Here is a 17,875-nt window from a genome sequence, read left to right on the forward strand (position 1 = left end):
AAGAACTTCCACTCAGGACTAGAAAGAGGGCTTTCAGCAAATGCCAAGGTTTGGCACTCAGGACTCGGCCACCAGTGAGAAGCGGTTCTCTCAAGGTGCGTTCTCCATTTCTGAAGGCTCTGGTGAGGTCTCGGAAGGTCTTGGCTTGGGGTCGATCCTCAGATGAATCAACTTTTATGGAGTCATGTGATCCATGCAATTCACTTCAGCTGTTCTCCTGCTGGAGAGGGATGGAAGGGGGGGGGACACAAAGAAGGAAGGCCCTCGGAACTGTCTTCTCAGACATTTCACGGAGAAGGTAACTCCCTGAAGGGATGCCCAGAGGGGCCTTCAATCTGGCCTTTCCCTGCCAGCCTTAGAAATCGTGGCCCCAGAAGAAAAGACCCAGTGTTTTTCCACGCTGATTCTCTACCACTTAACCATCCCTGCTTTTCAGACTACAGTTGCTAAACTCCAGCTAATCACTTTGTTGAATGGCTGCCGGAAGTTATACTTGGCTTTTCAGTTTCAGAGAGAGTGGTGTCTATGTTGATCTATTGAGAAGCATTAAATTTATGAGTTGAAAGAGAAACATTAGTTTCCTGTTATGTTTCAAAAATTTTCTCCAGGAGAAATTTCTTGGATTTTTTTTTCTTTTTTGGCCAGTCCTGGGGCTTGGACTCAGGGCCTCAGCACTGTCCCCGGCTTCTTTTTTGCTCAAGGCTAGCACTCTGCCACTTGAGCCACAGCACCACTTGTGGCCATTTTCTGTATATGTGGTGCTGGGGAATCGAACCCAGGTCCTCATGTATATGAGGCAGGCACTCTTGCCACTAGGCCATATCCCGAGCCCAGATTATTTTTTTAAAAACAAGGTTTTGACTTTGTTTTGTTTTTTGCCAGTCCTGGGGCTTGAACTCAGGGCCTCAGCACTGTCCCTGGCTTCTTTTTGCTGAAGGCTAGCACTCTGCCACTTGAGCCACAGCGCCACTTCTGGCTTTTTCTGTTTATGTGGTGTTGAGGAATCGAACCCAGGGCTTCATGTATACGAGGCGAGCACGTTACCACTAGGCCATATTCCCAGCCCTCTTGGATTATTATACTGTAATTTGCTACATATAAGCTTTGAAATGTATTCCCTTTGAAATCAAGAGACTATAAAGAGTCTTACGTCAGAGGTCTAGGCTGGGTAAATAAAGAATAGGTATGATGTTTCCATGTCTAAAATACAGTCGTGGACGGGGTGTAGTGGTGCATGCGTGTAATCCTAGCTATGTGGGAGGTGGGCACTGTGAGGATGATGGTTTGAGTCCAACCCTGGGCAAACACCATTAGGCCCTATTGGAAAGTATCTAAAGTAAATACAAGGAGAGACCCTGGGAGTCATGACTTGCAAAGACAAGTCCTCAGTGAATGCAGAGCTAAAGTAGGCAAGGAGAAGATTATCCTAAGTAAAAGTTTGTGAAGACCCTGCTTTATCCAGGGAAGGGAGAAGTATCACGAGGCCAAACAAGCTGCTACGTAAGGACCAGAGCAACCCAGAGAGGCACAGCGGCCAGTGGGACCCACGGGAGAACGGTGCTGGTGTATCTCATCATGAAATTATCAAATCACAGCTCAACCTCCTGTAAAGGAGCAGCAGACCTTTGAAGATGGAGGGAAGGAAAGAGACATTTTAGAATACATAAATAAGCAGATATAATTTAGAGCGTCAGGACATTCTTGTGGTTGCATTTTTCTCCTGTTTTCCTTCCACCCCAGAAGCATTGGAAAGCTTTAATTCTATAAATGATCTTTTTAAAATCAATTGCTTTCCCTAAAGTGCATGCATATTTGTTGGAAGCCGAGGTAATGGACAAATCAAAATGGCTGCTGTCTCCGGATGATTTAGGGAGTAGCATTTTCAAGGCTAAGTCACAGGAAGCTCAGAAAAAGGGGGCTGAGGGAGATTTATTGCATTAATGGCCTCCATCCATCACACCTCCCTTTTTCTGCTCTCTGAGCTATGTATCTCTGTGGTTCCTCTCCCTGAAGAGGTGAACCTCCTTCCCGGCCCCCTTGACTTTGGTGGGCACATGACCAGCTTTCACCAACAGAACCCAGAGGAAGGGACTCTATGTACCAAGAACTGAGCCCTCGCATGAGCTTGCTCTTGTAGAACAAGTGTGGCTACACCTGAGTAAAGCAAAGCCCACAGAATCCAGCTGTTCAGTCATCCTGAGTGAGAGCACTTGAGATGATCCAGCATGCAAATGACTGCCGGATAGGTGGGTGAGTCCGTCCAAGTTGAGGAGAGCTTAATCTATAATAATATACAATCATAGTATTATTATAATCATCATCATTGGCTCTGACCCAGACAAGGCAAAGCGATACCTCAAAGCTCCGTGTGTATGCGCATCCACAGTCCTTCGTTGTAACAAAACACATGAGTTTGGATAATACATAGAGTGAAGGGGAAAAGTTCATTTACCTCACGTCCTGGAGGTTATGAAAACATGGTGCCCACATGTCCTGGGCTCTGGTGAAGACCGTCGGGTCTGGTGTGACCATGGCAAGAGTGACAGGAAGGAGATGATGTGGTGAACCAAAGCTAGAAGAGTTCCAGGATCTGCATTTTTGTAGCACCCTACTCTCTTTCAAGGGTGGTATCCGCCCCTCCCAAGAAGCAGATATCTCCCATCAAGTCCCCTCTTTTCATGTCCATCACCTCAATATGGCCACCCTGGGTACCAAACTTCTAATATATGCTGGTTGTGGGAGAAAAAAACAGAACTAAGTTATAGTATTATGATAAATCTTTTTTTTACCATAAAGGATTATCGTTTCAAAAACAACTGACATAGGCACTCACCTTTATGATCATTCTTTGCTTGGTCCTGGTGATAAATTAAAATGTTAATCTTATTATCTCTGTTTGATAAGTGGCAATCTCACCAAAGGTAAGCACCTCATCTAGATCATTTAACAAGTAGTGAACACAACATTTCAAAACCTAAGTGTATCTGAATACATATTCAAGACTTGTATTTTTCTTTTATGTTTATTTTCTTCTGTGATCTCCTTTGTGTAAATAAGACAATAGTCACCCAAGAGCAAAGAAGCCTGACTTGCTAAGAAGAATATAGATATGTCTCTGTCTCCCTGGTGAATAAGTCTCAGCTCCTACGATCTGATGAAGTGCGTGCCAGGGACTGAGTGTTAGTTTACGTAGAATATTTGTAGCTGCATCCTGCCACTGTGATCGCTGGACTAATGTGTGCTGACAGTTGAACCCTTCACTTGATCACTGTCTATGCCACGATCTGTCCTGGAAAATGACTTAAAGCTCTAAGGGAGTCCTAGGTCCGAGGAGTGGGCACAAAAGTGGAGGGAAGAAGGGTGGGCAAATGCAGTCATCATAGTCAGTGCACATTATATAAAAATTGAACTATGTAACTTGAGAATAGGGATAGAGGAGGGAAAATGGGAGCGAATGAAGCAAGGAGTGACAGTGATCATCCTACTCAAAACCTGACTTACGGAATTGAAACTTCTTCGTATAACTATAGAGTGACAATAACAACAATAGTAAACAACCTGCCAGGTACCAATGGCTCATTCCTGTAATCCTAACTATTCCAAAGGCTGAGATCTTAGGGTTACAGTTCAAAGTCAGCCTTGAAGAAGAAAGTCCGTGAAACTCTTATTTCCAATTAGTCACCAAAAAGCCAGAAGTAGAGCTGTGACTCAAATGCTAGAGTGATAGCTTTGAACACAAACACTCAGGGATAGCACCCAGGCCTTGAGTTCAAGCCCCAGGAATGACATAGTGTGCCATGCATGCATGCACACACACACACACACACATATACACACACACACACACACACACGTACCTAATACATATCATAGTCATTTCCTGGAAATTAAAAAAAAAACAATATATGTCTCCATAAAAATGGGACCCAGATGTGCAATCAGTTTTGTTTGCAGTGGCCAAACTCTAGAATCAGCCAAGGCCTATCATAGGTAAATATTTAAATAAATACCGTAGTAAGTGCATATATGCAACGCTACTCAGGGAAAATGAATTGATGATATACCCAAGAACAAGATTAAATCTTAAAATCTTTATGTGAGGTGAAGTAAGGATGACTGGAAAAGCACGTAATGTATGCTTCTACTTATTTGCTAGTCCTCAAGTAATAACTGTAGTAATAGAAAATGAATGTAGTGGCTTACTGGAAAAGGACTTGGAAAAAGGGTGTGTTGCCTTGAGACAAAGGAGTGTTTTGAGTATGATGGGAATGTTTAGTATTTTTTTTTCCCCACTGGTACCGGGGCTTGAAGTCAGGATCTCAAGCTCTTATTGCTGGTGCTCTACCACTTGAGCCACGCCTCCACTCCTTGCCTTTAGCTGATTAGTTGTAAACGGGAATCTCATGGATTTGTCTATCCTGGCTGGCTCTGAACCAGGATTTTCAGATCTGTTTCCTGAGTGGCTACCACTGAGCTAGAGCCCAGCTGTTGTGTTCAGTATCTGGGTGGTACTAATGGATTTACATATGTTTACAGGTGGCAATCTTTTCAAATCTCATGTGCTAAATGAAACAAGCCTTCAACAAACTTACCTAAAGAGAATTACTGCTTAAAATTCAACATCTTTTAGGGTTTCATAGATATACATAAATAAGATACATCACAACAAATTCAAACCATGAGCAGGTGAATCCACACTGTTGAAGATTTTCTTTTTTTATCATTTTGACATATACTTGAATCAATTAAGCAAAAAAAAAATGATAACCATAGAATATTTGGAGGTGATTTTAACACAATTTGTCCACAAGTTAACATGACAAACGAAAGATTATGATGAAATGAAAGGCCCACAAGCAGTAATAAGCATCATGACAGCTCATGAATCTCAGGTTTGTGTTTCTCTAAAGACTGATGATATTCAACGTTTATTGTTGTTCTTCTGTATGTCTTATTTGGTACTTGCCTATAGAAATCCTTTTGGCTACTTTTACTGTCTATATATTTTACTTTTTAATGTTTGGATATTACAGGTATGAGCCCTTCCTTGGAATTTGCAGTATTTTCTCTCGGTTTGTGGTCTTTCGTTTTGTTTTCTTAGTTGTGCCTTTCAAAGAACCGACGTTTCTGGTGTATTTTTGTTAAAAAGCGTGTTCCACACACAGCACATCTAACAAGTGTCCATTAAACGGAAAGCCTATGTTTAGTATTTCTTCAAAAGCCTGTGTAGTGTTAATGTTCAGCTTTAAGGCTATGGGTTATCATCAGTTTTTATCAACGGGCTGACATGTAAACAGTCTTTATTCCTATCACTTGCATGAGCTATGCTAGTGTTTAGTGCTTTAGGTTGCAACCACTATCCATCTGCATTGAGCTGGCTTTGAACTTGGCCCCCCCCAAAAAATGGTGTACATTTCTGGGGTTGTTACTTTTTTTCAATGATATGTTGCTGTGATGATTGGAGCTGTAAGGTAAGTCTACAAGCTGATCTGCCGTCTTCCAGCTGTCAAACTTTACAGAAGTTTCCCTGGATGAGTTGTTCTGTGAGCCCCGGGCAGCGGGCACTTCTGTGGGCTTGGCTGTGCGTGGACGGCCCTCGGGCTCTCCCGGGAGGCGGGCAGGAGCAGGCCCTGTCCTGCGCTCTGTCCTGTCCCCAGTGGTTTTCCGTGTCCACGTGCAGGTCAGTGTCCGGCTGATCGAGAAGGGACCGTCCGCACACGACCAGCCTCCTCCTTTGCTGACCCTCTCTGCTGTCTGAACCTGACAACCCCTTGACAACTTAAGCTTCCTCCTATCTTGGCTGAAGGACCTCCTGCCTCATCTGGTTCTCTCTGCCGCTCCATGGCCCTGATGTTTGTGCAAGAGACTGAGCAAACACCCCATCTTAGCAAATACAGCCATGTGTCTGTCTGATACTTTCTACGACAGAATAAATCACCGTTCTGGTACACATTGCACTATGTCAGAAGTGTCCTGCCAAAGTCTCACAATTTCGTTCCTTCTTACACTTGTCACCTTCTTCTAATATTCAATAGGTCGTATTTCTGGCTTACGTGAGTGGCTTTCCCTACAGCATTCGCCTATACACAAAAGCAATACAGCAGGACCTGTGGCTACACCCCGGGGCCCTGCTGGGGACCACAGGCAGGTCAGCAGGCGGAAGGCTGCGTAGTGGAGGGGAATTTCCTGGAGAGATGTGTTCAATCAGCTCTCGCAGGTACGAGTGCGTTTGCGGAGTGGATGCTGACCAGTCAGCCCTGTTGGCTGTGGAGGGGGGTGAGGAGCTGACGTTTTCCCTCTACTGAAGGTCACTGAAGGTGATGTTGGCTCCTTAGAGAAGTGTTTGGAGTCCAGTATGTTGGCATTCTCACACTCAAGGGGCTTACAAAACTGGAATGTTTTAAAGCTGATAATATGTCGCTATGCCACATAATAGATCAGCTCGAAATTTTTCTGAGGGGGCAAACATGGAGAATATGTGCTCCAAGGATAAAAAAAAAAGTAGACTTTGAGCCAAATGTATCTTATTAGCATCGGCAGACAGACGGGCAGGCAGACAGCTGTACAAAAGACAGACAGATTGATTGGCAGTTAGAAAGACCAATAGACAGGCGTGCGCCTGGCTGCATGGGTGCGCAGGTAGATGCACAGCTTGTAGGGGCAGGTGGGGAGCGGCTCCCTTGGGAGCCCTTGGCTCTTCTCCCAGCAGTGCCCAGTGCTTGCCATGTCCTTCCCAATCAGTTTGCAGGGTGGAGAGCGTGCAAGGAGGGAAGGAGACAACCTGGAACGGCAGAGGGCAAGGTGGGAAGCGAGGGAAGGCAGTGGGGAGGGCGGAGGGCGGCCTTCCCGGGCCTCCAGCATGCTTTCCAGGTCCCTGGGCTTTCCTCCTCTCCCGGCCGCACCCAGAGCCTCTCTTCTCCGGCTCATCAGAAGCTGCTGTATGCAAACACAAACCCAAAGAGCGAATTGATGGCGGAGCCGTTGCCGGGGACTTGAGGTGTGGTCTAGCTGCTTACAGTCTTTTCCATACATTTGCGAGCACATTTATGACTGATGAGGAAAAAAAAAATTATTAATGCGCTTCTAGATTCGTGCATCCCTATTTACGAATGCATTATTCACTGAACCAGCTTATCAAGTGTGCTTGAATATTTTAATTGTAGGCAATCAGGTGTGGCTTGACAAAAGGGCACGGGGTGACCATGTGGCGTTGTGTAGTTTCATCTTTGGGTGAAGACGCAGCCTGTTCAGAAGGTATTCTCTCACGCAATGCTCCTCGTGTGTCTGTTGCCTTGTCTCCCGAAAGAGTGTGGCGCATGACCGCGTGAGCCCCAGCACGCCCGTGCAGGCCCGTGTGTGAGGAGTGTGAACTCACAGTCCCCCCGCAACCCGCAGCCTCACCCGCCAAGCAGACTCTCCTCGGGGCTCTCCGTGATCCCGTGAAGTCTGGTTCGACTTCGGGACTTTTCATCACAAACAAACAGGTTCCACCAGGGTCGGCACCTGCTGTGCGGACTCTCGCCCGGGTTCTGTTCTCGGCGCCTTCCCTGTGCGGTCGTCTGAACTGTGTACAAAGCCCGCTTTCTGATGTGAAAGCGGAGGCACAAGGTGGTCTCTACATTTGCTGAGCCTGTGAGCTGAGCCTGGACCCGGCAGAACCGCCTGGCTTCAGATGCCATTGCTGTAACCACCAGACGATAGCACTCCAGGGTGTTTGTCTGTGGTTTAAAATGTAGCACAGACTTTCCTGCAGACATAGAAGAACTGAATTTTTTTAGGTCCCTCATCTTTTATAGTTGAGAATTTTGGAACTGAGTTGGAATTGAATTGGAATTTTGAGAGATGAGCTTTATTCCAGCAAGAACTGAATTTTTCCAAAATAAAGGAGATTTTTTTTAAAAGCATCCAGTCCTAATTTTCTTAAGACCTGGATAAATGAGCATAGAGAGTTTGCATGTTTGTATTTGAATATGGGTCAGAGTCTACAAACGGTAGCTTAAACATTTCCTCTGTTCTCTGATTTTCTGAAATCAGTGTTAACTTTCTTCCTCTCTCTCCATCTCCATGCCTCCTTTTTATCTTTTCTCTTGTCCTTCCTCCTTCTCTCCTCCCCCTCTTCTCTTTCTCCTTCCCTCTTTTCCTCCCAGTTTCTCTCTTGCACCCTCCTTCCCTCCATCTGTCTGTCTCTGTCTCATTTCTGTCTCTCTGTCTCTGTCTCTGTCTCTCTCTCTCTCTCTCTCTCTCACACACACACACACACAATTGTTTCCTCTTTCTTCTTTATCTTTTTTAGTCTGCACACTGATTTAATTCCAAAATTAATGACTGGTTGGATTTTCTTATGATTTTGAAACAGAAGCAGACTTTTGATAACCTGAAGTAAAGACTCTGGTGCTCGGAGGTTCTGATCTCCGGCTGCTCTCGTCCTGTCACGGAGCAAGGCCTGTAAATGCACGTTTATACTCTCCACTGGGGGAAATTGCCAAAGCTGAGGAACCCACTGTGCCTTTCTTTGCTTTTGACAGAATTTATATAGGGTTTATATTTAAAGAAAGAAAAAAAAATGAAAGGTTTTCTGAATTTCTAACAGAAAATGCTGGGCTTTTCAAATGTCCCAGCACCACTGGCAGCTCTGAGAGAGGAATCTACTGATATCCTCTGCAAACAGAGGCAGCCTTGGTGGTGCTTGTAATATGAAGGTCAAGGTTTTATTTATATTCACATTCAATTCAGGCAGAATAAAAAAATCAATACAGATATGAAGCTGACACGCATTGTCCGCCGGTCTTGATATTTTCAAATGTGACACAGAAACCTCACACACAAAAGGAACCGTCTGCAGAAGAATTTGGCTCACAGAGGTTCCTACAAAACTCTGCAATTCATTACCAGATCCCGAGGAAAGAACCGGTTCATTTTCCTCTCATATATTTTTGATACATTCAGCTCCATTGGTCGTTCTCTCTGCCATCTGCATTAGGCAATGAATTTATAACTTAACAGAGTCCCTGTGCTGCTGCTTCTTGCCTCTCGGCCAATTCCTTGTTACAGGGGTCAGAGGGCTTGTGGGGTGAGACTGAGAGTGGCAGTGGATGGGGACTCGTGTGCCGCCAGGAGCCGGTCCTCACCCCTGGTTCTCACAGCGACGGCAGGAAGAGGCCAAGGCCTTCTCTCCTGGCGTGCCTCGCTACGACGCCATCCCTCACGCTGTACCTGAACAGTCCATTAAGCAGATTGAAGATGAGACGGAATCTCTCAGCCGGACAGAATTCTTCATCCTCTTCTTATCCTCGGATTCCTGCGACTGCAGGGAAGTCTTAGGGAGATGGTAGAATTCCTATGTCTCTGGGCCTGCTCTCTTCTTCTTCCCTCTGTAACCCTAAACTCAAAGCAATGTTATTTAAGTGAGACATGCTTCGCACCCAAGGGATGCAAACGGTGTGTCCATAATATGCTTTTGCTGTTTTCATTGAAATCACATTTTTTTTAATGTTTTCTTGATAAATATAAGCTTGGTATTTATTTTTATAATGTTTTGTTGGGGCTAGTATGGACTGTAGAACAACTAAATCAAGGTAATTAGCACATTAGCTCACCTGTTTACCATGATCTTTCTAATGTGTGGCCAATACCTAAAATCTATGTTTTAGCAACTTTCAAGTACCTAATGTGACGTTAACTATGGTCATCGCGTTATGTGAGGCTCCTCTTAAAAGTTTTCTTTTGCCCAACTGATCTGTGATGTCTCTTGAGCAACAGCTCCCCAGCCCGCCGTCCCGTGGTCCTTAGCTAAGGCAACGTTTAAATCGGATAGATTCACAGCGCGTAGAATATACACCGTCCTACATAAATGCATAGTCCACAAAAGTCAGCCATGCCATCCTTTGTTGCCGGTCACCCTAGCTGTGAAAAACAGCTGGTTTCTTGGGTACCGTTTCTCATGGCGCAGACAGCATGGCGCGTGTGCAGGGCTGAGTCTCGCAGCAGCGGACACAGGGCCGGAGGATGCCTGCCTCCTTGGGGGCGCTGGGGACAGGACGGAGCTCCGGCTAGCCCCTCTCTGGACTCCCCTCCACTCATCCCACACCTGGGGAAAGTAGCGCAGAGATCCGAAGAGGCCGCGGAGGCCCCGGGAGGAACTGTGACTCCCAGAGCCCCCCCCCCCCCCGCCCCCCATGAGCTCCCAGGTCAGGCCCGGAGACGGCATTTGGGGAACAAGATCCCAGATGCCCTCACCCTGGGCGATGCCCAGTGGGAAACGAGCCGGAAGCCTCCGGGGACTGGACGCCACCCCCTGGGCTCCCTTCCCGCACATGGATATTCATTGTGCTTTATGAACTTCTGCAGCTGCGCGTGCGCGTGCATTCTGCGAGTGAGCTCCGGCTTATCCCAGAGCGGAAGGGCCAGGCTGGGGGAAACACACCGGCGTCCGTGCGGTGCGGCCTGCAGCACATGTGAGCACAGCGAATACGGCGATAATTGTATTCTGTGTAGACTTACGGCTTAGGACATTATGAGATCGTTTTTTCATGATCAAATTACATAATAGAAATGGCACCGTTTCTACCGTTATAGGTACAGGTAACTACGGTTGTCAGTATGACGGCTCGTGCCTGTAATCCCAGCCATTCAGGGGTGGAGGTTGGGAAGACTGAAAGTTTGAAGCCCATGCAGTCAAAAGTTTACAACAAACTCATCCATGTTGCTGGCACAGGCAAGCGCCTGTGTCTCCTCAGCGCTGAGCTCCACACCTTGTTGTTCCTAAAACACAACTGTGAGGGGGCAGGCGGCCAGAATCTCTGGATCAAGGCCCCCTGTGGTGGGAACTGGGCAAACGCACCTGGCCCGTGCGAGAGAAACACGACGACGGGAAGGCACGGAATCGCAAGCTGGACGTCCTCAACTCCTCCAGACTTCTACCTCCTGGGCGACTACCACAGCTGGGAGTTTTATCTCCGTGATAACTTGATTAATGACTCCCCGTAAACTCTGTCAAGGCAGCAAGCACAAAGATAATGATAGCTTACAGGCGGTCCTTGCTGTCTGTCACTCTGCTGGAAACAGCAGAAGAGTTCACACAGCACAGTGCATGTGTTTTTCCATCAAAGGCATCACGAGTGTCCGGAGAGCAGAGGCCATATTAGACTTGTGTGCATTTGTTTGAGCCACAGCAGGGCTGGGGAAAGAGCAGGAATTATATTTAGAAGGTTCTAGTCTGGAATCTTAGTTCTTTCACTACTGACTGCCTCGTGTCATGTGTCTCAGCACTTGTAATCTTAATCCTTAAAAATGGATTTGTGATAACGGGGATGATAGGGGTGGTGGTGATGTTGGTGAGTTGGGTGGTTATAATGATGATGACGATGATGAGATGGTGGTGGTGATGATAATAATGAGGGTGGTGGTGGCGAGGATGGTGATGGTAATGGTGGTGATAATGACAGTGATGATGATAATAATGGTGGTGATGGTGGTGGTGGTGGTGATGGTAGTGGTGGTGATAGTGGTGGTTAAGATGAAAAGGAGATGGTGATGATGATAGTGATGATTATGGTGATGGTGGTGGTGGTTTGGTTGGGATGATGATGGTGCTAGTGGCTCCGTCTATTTTTAAATCAATCATTTTCTCTCTAAATTTTCTTCAAAATAAACATTGCAGCATCAACGTTCAAGCCATCCTTGTGTGTGCTCTAGGAATCCCTGGCCTGTGAACGGCACCGTTCCTCACCGTGCTCCGGGCTGTGGTGATCTCTGTTATCCTTTCCATCTCACGGAGCTCGGCAGAAGCTAGGATCTCCACTCCGCTCCGTGCAGAGCAACGCGGAGATGAGGCCAGCGAGCCACCTTGCCAGGGAACAGTAAGTATTCCATAGCGGATTGTCTTGAAACCAAAATGCCTTTAAAAGTTTCATAAAGTGAAATCAATAAACCCTGCACATAACACTTTCCATGAACATATGTACCTGTAACCAGGCCAGCAGCCTCAAAGGAAGACTTAAATGAAGGGTGTGCCAACGTTTGTCACCAAGACTCGGGAATGTTGGTAAAACGCATCAATGGGTGGCACTTTCAGGGTCCCGCCTAGCTTCCTAGCTCTCTGAGCAGAGGAGGGGTTTCCACAACCACTCCGCCACACTGGGAGAACTATTGCGAGAACCTGGCTTCTTAGTGAATTCCTGCCAAGGCTCTTCTCCAACACTTCAGTGTCTCTTAACTCATCCTCTTGTGCTGTGTGACTATCAAATAGTATATATTTATCCATTGCTTAGTTTTTGCTTCTCCCAATCCCTTAGGATCAACAGGCAATGATTAATTGTGTTTGTTAGGTAGAATAAGTCGTATAATGCCCCCAATTCTTGGCAAACATTATTTCTGAGCATGCTTTCAGAGGGTAACAGCCTTTTCATCATTGCACTGAATAAATCAAAGGCCCCCCCCCAGGGTGTGTGGACTTTGTCCATTCATCAATGGTCAGAAAAGGGCAAAGTGCCAGAGCAAAGGTGAATTTGCTCTCTGTGCTCGAGGCGAGCCATTGGTCTTCCCCGTGCTGTGAGATCAGAGCTCCCAGACTTCAGACCTTCAGACTCTGCTAAGTTACACCCGTGCTTCCCTGCTTTCCCGGCCTCTGGAGAGCAAACGGATGGCTTCTTAGCCCTGCCGTGTGACTCATCTCCTGTGCAAAGCCTCCCCTGTGTGTAATCGCTGCGTGTTTGTCCTGAGGACCGCAATATCCACAGATAAAGAGATGAAGAGAGTCATCCTTGTGCATGGCAACTGCAGGTCCCTTCCAGCGATAGAGCTGGAAGACAACGTCCCACTCTGCATTTCGGCTCCCAGAGCTCCCTCTCCTGTGTGGAACCCTGCATGCCTGTGGACCTTCACTTCACCCACTGAGGCTGGAACGAAGACCTGGACATCACCCAAAGCGGGCAGTAATCCTTCCGATAGTGGCCTTCAAAGTTCAATATCTGATTCACACTTCTCGTTTACCCGAACTGAAGACTTTATAGCCAGGCCCCCGGAAGCTCACTAATCCTAGCTACTGAGGAGAAGGAGATCTAGGGAAATTGGTTTGAAGCCAGGCCAGACAGGAAAGTCCATGGGACACTTACTGCCAATTAGTCACACAGAGAAAATAATCTGGAAGTGGAGCCACGGCTTAAGTACCAGCCTTGAGCAAAAACTCCAAGGGACCACGTCCAGGCCCTGAATTCAAGTCCCAGTTCCCTCTCCTCTCCTCTCCTCTCCTCTCCTCTCCTCTCCTCTCCTCTCCTCTCCTCTCCTCTCCTCTCCTCTCCTCTCCTCTCCTCTCCTCCCCTCTCTCTCTCACACTCTCTCTCACACACACACACACGCACACACTTATAATATTGGCAAAACCTTCTTCCACAGTAACACTGTGTGTTTGGTTATGCAACTTCAAAGCAGACACCTTGTAATTAATGATGACAAGGGATCGCTGACATTGGCTGAGCCTTTGCTCTGGTTGGGCTCTGAGTCAAAGTCTCTCCAGCCTTCCACGATTGTTCCCTCCCTGAAATCATGAAAATGAATGTTGACATGGTCTAGTGTTGGTGGGCTGGCATCTATGTGATGTGAGGTTATGGACAGTTTTGCCTGCTGTGCCTCTGAAAGTGAATCCACAGATAAATAATCCAAAGTGATATTACAGGAGCAATAGTGTTTTTATTCCCTTTAACTAGTATAAAGGAAGAAGAGATTTAAAAAGCAGCAAGAGGCAAAGGCTACCATTTTTAAAAGAGAAGCTACATTATTCAGTGGTAAACTTGAAATGGTAAAACGTGGCTTAATTGTTACCTCCTAGATTGATACATCTGTTTAGGATGAATGAATAAGCTCATTACAATCACATCGAATGTTTAGCTCCCAAAAGTCAAGAGGCAACACTGTACATATAAAGATTATTTTGATGGACTTGAATGGGTCAAAAACCAAAAATCCAAAAGAAAAACGAAAAGAAAAGAAGGAAGGCCAATTGGAGAGAATAAGTCTGTTTAAGACTTCTACTTGGGACTGACTTTACCTGCAATTCCCCACAGGGTCTGGGTTGAGTCGGTATTACTCACCAGGCATCTGTATAGACGTCACGGAGCAAGACCTCTACTACAAGTAATACATAAACCTTCCACTATAATGGTGTAAGGCCATTTATATTACTATCCACATTTCATTTTTATAAATGTAGGACCTGGGCTCACAAAATTTAAATAACTTCCCCAACCAGGAAGCTTTTGACAAACCCAGAGTAGATTGCTGGCCATTGTTATTCTAATACCTATAATATTCTATTATTCTGTGATTGCTCTGAAGTAGCAAGAAAGCAGAGGCTACTAGACCTTAGGTTTCTGACAAATTCACTCAGTTAATAAAGTAGCAGACTCGTGTGTGTGTGTGTGTGTGTGTGTATCTAGTCACACAATTCCATGTATAGCACATACTGTTCTTCAACAAAGACCAAAAAGCAATCACGAGAAGAAGGAAGTGGTCAAGCTGAGTTCTCCAGAAAATTCCACCAATGACCATTATCAGTGCAGGATGTACGGACAGGACGCCGCCCAAGCATGGCAGGAACCATCCGCCCATCCTACACAGGGCCTAGCTCCTGCCTCGGCCTCGGAGTAGCTCCGCCTACTGTCAACTGGAGCCCACGGTGGCCGTCAGCAAAAAGCTGAGCCCTCGGTCTAAACAGGTTATATCATATTGCCCTTGAAGTTTGCTAGAATTCAGTAAAACCACTTGGGTCTGCTGCTCTTTGGAAGTGTGTTATTTACTCAATTATTATAAGAGATAAGGGCCTAATCAGGTTAAATGTCCCTCTGTGTATGACTTTGAGCCATTTGTAGTTTTCAAAGACGTGCTTCCGTTTTCCAAATTATAACTGCTCGAGCATCTTGTGATGCAATTCCCAAGCAATCAGTTGTTTGTAATCTCTTTTTTTGTGTTTTGACATAGGTAATTGGTGTGTTGCTTTTTATTTTCTAATTAGTTTAAGACAAGCTGTTTTTTGTGATAGAGAGTTTTGGTTAAGAGAGTGTCGTGGTAAGTTTTGTCCACCCAGCCTTGAGCCCAAGCCCCCTGACTCCACCTTCTGAAGAGCTGGGTTATCAGGCATGGAGGTATACACGGGAGGGCAGATTGTCTCGTGAGTATTGCTGCTGCGTTGGTCCACCCTTTGTCCTTTGTGTCACTGTTGTTCCCGTTTCCTTCCCTAATTCAGATAAACGTATTGTATAATACCCAGGGTAGCAAAATCAAATACAGTGACAAGAGGGGATAGCCCATAGGAAAGAAAAAAGAAAGAACTTCACATCGTACATTAAAAACAGCACCAACAAAGACAATCCTATCGTTTCCCCTCTTGGAGTTCACTTCGGTTAGCATCTTCTTGTGTGTTCATAGGTTCAAAGCCACTGCGCTACCATGATCCTCTGCTAGGACTATCCTAGACATTCTGCTGTCCTTTTATTTCAACATGGAGACCTCATAGTAGCAAACCTTTTCATGAAGATCCAGTAATAAATGCCTTCAAGTTGTATTGGTTGGGAAAGTACTTTCTTTTGCTTCATTTCCAAGCAGCAGCTTTCTGGGTAAGTGTTCTTAGCTGATCAGTTCCGCCTTTTCCTTCCCCACCCAGCCCTCTTGCCTTCTCCTTCCTTGTGTCTTCACTCTGAGTACATTATATTACTGTCCCCAGCCTGGATAATTTCTTAGAAATCTGAAAATAGGGTTTGAAGGTGTGGCACAAGTAGCAGAGCACCAGCCAATGAACAAAAGCAAGAGTCAGATGATGAGTTCAAGTTTCAGTGTTGGAAAAAAAATTAAAAAGACATCTGAAAATAGTCTTGGGGCTATTTCCTTGTTTGTTTTTCATTTTTCCTTCAACGTTTTCTTTAATTTTGATTTTCAGCAACTTTTTTTATTCTGTGCTTTATATACATGGAATTCCATTTCTCTCTCTAGGTTTGAATAGTAACCTGCCTTTATGTCTCTAATGAAGCCTTTATCCTTTCTTCATTCCTTTCCAGGAATAAAAGTAAATACATTCTCTAAACTTAGAAATCTTTTTTGCATCTTTTTTTTTTTTTACTCTTTTCTGAGAAATAGCTTCTTACTGGGTTGCTGTTTTGGTGGTATGCTTGTGTATATTCCAAAGACAAAATATATCTCCATAATAGTTATTGTCATTGCTTATCTGATAAACTTGTATATTGAGTCAAAGCCAGTCCATTCCTGTGTGAGGACTCTACATGAGAGGGGTTACTGGCAATTAACTCATACATAACTAAGTGTGTCCTCCTTAGTCTATTAATAATGACAATATAAAACGCAACTGTGATTTATTTAAAAATAAAAGAAACTGAAAGCTAGAGATATACCGGATATAACAATTCCACTAAGCCATGTGCAACCAAAGTACTTAGACTCCCTGATGGAACGGAAGGTCCAAACACTCCCGTCGTATACCCTCATGCGGAGTGATAAGCAAGTGGCAAGTCCGAATCCCCACTGTGGTTGCTGGGATGGTATTTGGAGGAGTGACTGACGGAGCAGACGTTCACGAACGGAGGCACACACTGGCGTAAGCAGGCATAGGAGCTCAGGGGATCCCACAGTCATTTCACAGGATGAGAGGAGGTCAAAAGGCACGGCAGGGCTGGTCAAGCCACTTCAAGATCAGACAGGAAAAGAAGACAAACTCTGGGAAGGCAGTGTGAACGAGGAAGAAGGTTTTACAGTGAGTGCGTAATTAGCCCCTGAATTCCATCAATATGTCAAAGCGATTTAATGCAGGCACAGGTGATTCATACTGATCCTCTCTGTCTCCAGTGTGACAGTTTCTTGGAATCTGTGATAATGTGAGGACAGGAAACTTGAAGTAAAGATTAAATTCATTTTCAAAACTTCCTTGCTAGGCAGACTCCTCAGGAACCGGCATTATGAAATGCTGGAACACTTGCTCCTCTTACTCCACGCTCTCCGTCTTTGACAGTCTTGATCCTACGGTCGTCTTCCCTTGGAGGCGGGGGAGGCGTAGGAAGAGGGGCCTCAGAAGCTCTGGAATGATCTCTCTCAGCTCCTGGGTGCTCCTGGCTCAAAGGCAGCTCTGGAGTGTCTACACGTCCTTATGCTTTCTTCTTGACACTTACTAACTGTGGAGCTTCTTAAAGCAAGACTACTCACATACCTGCTGCATTTGTCGGAATTATCTGTGAGGAATCATAAAAGCTCCACGAAATGGCATACGTCTGTTATTCTTTCCCTTGTGTCTAATAGTTCCAAATTCAGCCACGAATGTTAGGTGAACACAACACGTTGCGATGTTTAAAAATGCTGAAATCGGCATGCTTTGCAGAAAACCAGCAGTTTGGGTATAGCAGGGAAAGCACAGATGTTTTAAGCTCCAGATTCCTACGTTCAACTTTTCTGCTGGTAAGCTGTGTGATGCGGTTGAATTCAGAGTCTCAGATTCTCTCCTGAAAAAAAAAAAAATAGCCCTCTTGTGGGAGTCAAATGAGACAGTTACCTCACCGTCATCAGAGAGCACCACACAGGGCGGGGACACGGCCAGTGTCGCCCCCCGGCCCCGAGGCTGCTTGATGTCCTTACGTCTCAACAGCGCCAACCCTCAGCCCGGTCGGGAAACGCACGAGAGGCCGACGCAGAGGAGGCTGAGCCGTGAGGATTCGCGCCGGACGAGGCCCGCGCTGGAAGGCTCGCCTTACGGGCCTGGAAGAAGAGGACTGGCCATCACTCCCTGAGCACCGGCCTCCCACGGGAGGCCGGCTCAGACCTTAGCCTGGCCCAGCAAGCGGGGCCCACGGGAGGCTTTGCCTCTGCAGATCGGATCTACGCG

The sequence above is a fragment of the Perognathus longimembris genome, chromosome 8, assembly GCF_023159225.1.
Source record: "Perognathus longimembris pacificus isolate PPM17 chromosome 8, ASM2315922v1, whole genome shotgun sequence".
In the NCBI taxonomy this organism is placed as follows: Eukaryota; Metazoa; Chordata; class Mammalia; order Rodentia; family Heteromyidae; genus Perognathus; species Perognathus longimembris.